The sequence below is a fragment of the Bubalus bubalis genome, chromosome 11 (genome assembly GCF_019923935.1).
Source record: "Bubalus bubalis isolate 160015118507 breed Murrah chromosome 11, NDDB_SH_1, whole genome shotgun sequence".
NCBI lineage: Eukaryota > Metazoa > Chordata > Mammalia > Artiodactyla > Bovidae > Bubalus > Bubalus bubalis.
In genome coordinates, this window is record NC_059167.1 from 17,035,052 (window position 1) to 17,041,973 (window position 6,922).

Sequence of the window (6,922 nt, forward strand, 5' to 3'; positions counted from 1 at the left end):
GTTACATTGCATGATACTGGTTCGTTTGCGCCTCTTTCTCTCTAGCAGACCGAGCTGCCTGATGGCAAGGACTTTTTTTTTTTTTTTAAGAGGACCTATCTCATAGAGATGCATTCAGTTCAGTCGCTCAGTCGTGTCCGACTCTTCGCGACCCCATGAATCGCAGCACGCCAGGCCTCCCTGTCCATCACCAACTCCCAGAGTTCACTCAGACTCATGTCCATCGAGTCCGTGATGCCATCCAGCCATCTCATCCTCTGTCGTCCCCTTCTCCTCCTGCCCCCAGTCCCTCCCAGCATCAGAGTCTTTTCCGAGTCAACTCCCTTCGCATGAGGTGGCCAAAGTACTGGAGTTTAAGCTTCAGCATCATTCCCTCCAAAGAAATCCCAGGGCTGATCTCCTTCAGAATGGACTGGTTGGATCTCCTTGCAGTCCAAGGGACTCTCAAGAGTCTTCTCCCAACACCACAGTTCAAAAGCATCAATTCTTCGGCGCTCAGCCTTCTTCACAGTCCAACTCTCACATCCATACATGACCACAGGAAAAACCATAGCCTTGACTAGACGAACCTTTGTTGGCCAAGTAATGTCTCTACTTTTAAATATGCTATCTAGGTTGGTCATAACTTTCCTTCCAAGGAGTAAGCGTCTTTTAGTTTCATGGCTAGATGAGACAATTCATACACAGTGTCTAACACCTAGTAAACTCTAAGTAAAAGGTCGTGTTATGTTTTACTTCCCAGTCTCTAGTCTGTCCAGATGGAAGGACATCATCTTTGCTCCCATATTAACTGCCACTTTGAATCTCCTTATTGGTGGATATTCGGTCTCCTCATCTCTGAGATGTGCTAGATGTTGGTCTTATATTAGATGTGCTAGACGTTGAAAAGTGAAGTGAAGTCGCTCAGTCATGTCCGACTCTTTGCAACCCCTTGGACTGTAGCCTACCAGGCTCCTCTGTCCATGGGATTTTCCAGGCAATAGTACTGGAGTGGATTGCCATTTCCTTCTCCAGCAGATCTTCCCGACCCAGGGATCGAACCCAGGTCTCCAGAGAAAAATTGCCTTGCAGAAAAATGTATCAGTACCAAAATCAGACAAAGATAATACAAAAAAAAAAAAAGAAAGAAATTTAGAGACCGGTGTCCCTCATGAATGCAGATGCAAAGAGCTGCAACAAATTATTAGCAAACTAAATTCATCAGTACATAAAAGATTCATGTAAGGACTTCCCTGGTGGCCCAGTGCTTAGGAATCCACCTCCCAGTGAATGCAGAGGACACAGGTTCAATCCCTGGTCCAGGAGGATCCCACATACTGCAGAGCAACTAAGTGGTGTGCCACAACTACCAAAGCCTGCCCCCTCTAGAGCAGGAGAACCACAACTACTGAGCCCCTGTGCTGCAACTACTGAGGCCCATGTGCCTAGAACCAGTGCATCACAAGTAACCCCTGCTCACCACAGCTAGAGAAAGCCCGTATGAAGCAATGAAGACCCAGCACAGTCAAAAGTAAATAATAAAATTAAGATCAATGTATAATTACCAATATAATTTAAATCTGGAGGGCAAAGCTGTTTCAATATTTGAAAATCAACTTGAGAAACTATGTTAATATTCTAAAAAGTAAAACCACATGACCATATCACTTGATGCAAGAAGCATTTGACAAAAATCAACAGACATTGAATTAAAAACAAAAAAACAAAAAACCTTAAAAAACTAGGAATAAAGAGGAACATCTTCAGCATGATAAGGGCCATCTACAAAATCCTGTACCTAACATCATACTTTATGGTCAAAGAAAATTTCTCTCTAAAGATCAGAAACAAGGCAAAAATGTCCACTTTTACCATTCAAATTGAAACTCAAAGATCTAGCCAGTGCAATAAGGCAAGAAAAAGAAATTATAAAAGCATACAGAATGGAAAGAAAGAAAACTAACAGAAAACACCATTGTCTTCATAGAAAATCCCAGAGAATCAACAATAAGAAAAAACCTCCTAGAACTAATTTAGCAAAGATGCAAGGTCAACACACAAAAATCAATCATATTTCTATATATTGTTAATGAATAATCAGAAACCAAAACTGAAAGCATACTAACTCCCCAAAGCCATGAAGTATTTATCAGTTTTACTATGTTAAGTTTATTTTTTTTCCTTTTTTTTTATGTTAAGTTTAAAATGTCTGAAAAGTTGTGTCAATTTACAGGAGTACTAGCACTTATCATGTTCTGGCCGACATTGGATATTGTCATGATTTTTCCAGATATAAAGACATTAAAAAATAAGATATGTACTGTTTTATACATAAAAAAGAATGTATGTGTGTGTGTGTATATATAATATGTATATGCAAGTTATGAATTGACAATAAATGAACACCTGTGAGCCCATCTGTCAACTTGAAAAGTAAAAATCTCAAATTCGTAGACACAGAAAGTAGAATGGTGGTTGTCAGAGGCTGGAGGGAAAAATTATTTCTCGTTTAATGTATAGAATTTCAATTTTATAAGATGAAAGGAATTCTAGAAATGGATGATGCATGTGCATTTATATTGTATAACAATGTAAGTGCATTTAATGCCACTGAACTGCACACTTAAGGGTTAAAAAGGTAAATTTTATGTGTATTTTACCACAATTTAAAAAATAAATAAATATGTGAAATATTAAGAAGACACCTAAAATACTGCCAATACCATCACATCAGTGTGTGTGCTCTTCTCCTAATCCATGTCCTTGCCTTCTACCACACTCAAGGATAACCACAAAATTTTGATTGATATTCCTTTGATTTATAAAAAAAAGTTTTACATATTTATAACCCCTAAATAACAAAGTGCTTAATTTTGCTTATTTGGAATTTTTAATAAATGGTATTATAATGTAATCTTCTACAAGTTGCTTTTTTAACTTGGTATGACATTCCTAAAATTTCCCTCCATGTTGCTACATGTGTCTATAGTTCTATTTGCACTGCTGCATAATGTTCCATCATGTGACTGTACCACAATATGTGTATTCATTTTCCTTCAACAGATATTTGGGTTGTTTCCAATCTTTCTGGAGGGTGAGAGAATATAAACTATAAATATTCTTGTGTATATCTTGGCATACCTACAAGTGGAACAGCTAGGTCATAGGCTATGTGAATATTCAACTTTACAAATAATGCTAGTATTCCAAAGTGATTACATCAATGTATGCTCCCTCCAGAAGTGCTTAAAGAATTCTAGCTGATCTACTCCTTACCAACACTTGGTATTATCAATGGTTGAGGGAGGTGAGTGGAATCAGATAGATATAAAAGAACATATCATTGGCATCTTAATTTGTTTTTCTGATTACTAATGAGGTTTTTTTTTTCATATGTTTATTGGCCATGTCCTTTTTCTCCTTTGTGAAATATCTGTCTTTTACCTACTTTCTTTAAGCTAAGGAAAAAAAAAACTTTTTCTAATATATTTGTAGGAGTTCCTTATATATTCTGAATACTAGTTTTTTTCCCCTTAATTTATGGCTTGTCTGTTTACTCACTTTGAGATGTCTTTGAACAAAGTTCTTGATTTCTTTTATAGTTAACACTTTTTGTGTTTTATTTAGAAAATCCTTCCCTAATCTAAAAGCATAAAGATAATCACCTGAATCTTCTTCTGAGTAATTTTACAAATTGCCTTTACACATAATTTTGAATTACTTTCTATATAGGATGAGAAATGAGATGTAATTTTATTTTCTTTTTCCATTCTTTCTTCAGTGATTTTCAGTACTATCATGGTAATTTGTGAAGTTTCTATATTGTGAGAGTCTGTTTTGGGGCCCTCTGTTTGTTCCTATTGCTAAATTTGCCTATCCTTGAATCAATATTACATTATCTTAATTACTACTGTCTTTTTTTTTTTAAGTCTTGATATCTAGTAAGAAAAATTCTCTTACCATATTCCTTTCTTTAAGAGTGTCTTTAGTTTGGGGCCTTTGCTCTTTCATGTATATTTTAGAAATAAAGCATCTATTTCTCAAAAAAAAAACGCCACTCTATTGAGATTTTGTTTGGCATTGCTTTAATTCTCTAAACCAATTTGAGGACAACTGACATCTTTAAGATACCAAGTCCTACTATTCATGAACATGGTATGTATCTGCATTTACTTAGGTCTTCTTTAATGTTGTCCAGTAAAATTTTATAATTTTCTTCATTTAGGTCTTGCACATCATGTATATAAAATTTATTCTTAGGCATTTTATATATTTGTCTGTATTGTAGGTGATTATCATTCTTTTTCATCATTGCCAAATTAATAGAGAAATACAGAAACTACTTTTAATTTTTACCCTTTTGCTCATTAATCATGAAGAGCCTTTTTTCATATTTATTTACCATTTGCTTTTCTTCTCTTATGAAGTACTGGTGCATGTGGTTTGCCCATTTTTCTAATGTGATGTATAGCAGACATTCTGGTTGTTCATTCAATATCCATTTTTCTCTTCTTTCTTATTAGAAAGAACTGATTTTGTTTGGTTTCTATCCACAGGGAAGGTGGTTTTAGCTTATGAGTAAACCTTGATTGATCTAAACCAATCATAGTCATTCCATTCTCTTTTTTTATTAAACAGATTGGTATAGAATAACCTATTTTCTAGCCAGTGGAATGCAGGGGAAATCTATTTGGCACTTCCTGGAAAGGTTTCCCTGTTCTAAAGAAAGAAACAGACATGACTACTTAGTCTTGTCTATTTCTGGACTTCTTGGGTGAGATTCCTGGAGTTAATGCAGCTATCTTGTGACCCTGAGGTCTGAAGACTGAAAATAATGTTAACATGCTAAGGATTCCAGAACAGATAAGCAGGAAGAACCTGGACTCTTGATAATATCAACACTTAATGGCTATTTTACATATGTTAGCTCTTCATCCTTAAACCTATGAGATAGATACTATTAATATAGCCATTTTCAAAATGGGAAGCTAAGGCATAAATAGGACAAGTAACTTGCTCAGTGTCCCACACTCAGCAAATGGAAGGGCCAGGATATAAACCCAACAGCCTAGCTTCACAGCCTTTACCATTAGTCTATGTTTTGTGGTGGCTATTTTTAAAGTTATTGTGTGAAATCAACAAAATCAGAAGTTGCCCTATCTTTGGAGTTATTACATGAAGTCTAAATTTCTCTATTGTTTATACAATTTTAATTGGAATTTTATATCATTTACAGCCCAAAGCATCTTGATTTGGGGTATTTATTTTTTCTAGTTGACTTATTGGAGAAGGCAATGGCACCCCACTCCAGTACTCTTGCCTGGAAAATCCCATGGACGGAGGAGCCTGGTAGGCTGCAGACCATGGGGTAGAGAAGAGTCAGACACGACTGAGCGACTTCACTTTCACTTTTCACTTTCATGCATTGGAGAAGGAAATGGCAACCCTCTCCAGTGTTCTTGCCTGGAGAATCCCAGGGACAGGGGAGCCTGGTGGGCCACCGTCTATGGGGTCACACAGAGTCCAACACGACTGAAGCGACTTAGCAGCAGCAGCAGCAGCAGTTGACTTATAAGATCTATTTAGATATTAAGAATGCTGTTTGACTGTAATTTGTGTTGAAATACAACTGCCTAATTCTTATATACTGCTGTGGGATTGTATATTGAAACCTTTAGTAGGACAATTTGAAAAAAAAGGAAGAAAGCAAAATACTTTATGATGTTCATTCATACCCTTTATTTTTATTTATTTTATTTTTTTGCTGCACTGCACAGCATGCAGGCTCTTAGTTCCCCAACCAGGGATCAAACCCACACCCCCCTGCTGTGGAAGCTTGGAGTCTTAAGCACTGGATGAAGCACTGGATGTCCCTTCATTCATACCCTTTAAACCACTATCAGTTCAGTTCAGTTCAGCCGCTCAGTCGTGTCCGACTCTTTGCGACCCCATGAATCGCAGCATGCCAGGCCTCCCTGTCCATCACCAACTCCTGGATATCTATGTCTAAAAATTTATCCTAAATAAATAATCAGAAGTAGGCACAAAGATTTTTCCACAATATTTTTCATTTTATTATTTATAACACAAAAATAAGAATATTCATGAAATTCAGGAATTCCTAAAATTTAGATTGGATATTATAGTATAGCTATACAATGGAATCGGAGAAGGCAATGGCACCCCACTCAAGTACTCTTGCCTGGAAAATCCCATAACGGAGGAACCTGGTGGGCTGCAGTCCATGGAGTTGCTAAGATTCGGACATGACTGAAGCGACTTAGCAGCAGCAGCAGCATACAATGAAATAGCATGTTTTAGAAGCATGTTTCCATTCCATGTTTAGAAGGGAATAGCATGGTTTAGAACTAAACAACAGTAAGTAATGACGTTGTTGTTTAGTTGCTATGTTGTGTCTGACTCTTTTGTGACTCCTCTGGACCGTAGCCCAACAGGCTCCTCTCTTCTTGGGATTTCCCCAGCAAGAACACCGGAAGTGAAAGTCGCTCATCTGTGTCCACCTCTTTGTGACCCCGTGGACTACACAGTCCATGGAATTCTCCAGGCCAGAATACTGAAGTGGGTAGCTGTTCCCTTCTCTGGGGAATCTTCCCAACCCAGGGATTGAATCCAGGTCTCCCAAATTGCAGGCAAATTCTTTACTGCCTGGAGTGGGTTGATAGTTCCTTCTCTAGGAGATCTTCTTGATCCAGAGACTGAACCCATGTCTCCTGCATTGCAGGCAGAGTCTTTACCACTGAGCCACCTGGGAAGTCTTATTTAATTAAATACAAAGTGTTTAACAATAAGGAAAATTGTTGACAACATATTGTTAAGTTTAAAAAAGTAGATTGCATACAGTGAGTCTGCAAAATAGTTTGGCAATTCCTTTCAGAACTGAAGATGGACTTATAATCAGATCAGATCAGATCGGTTGCTCAGT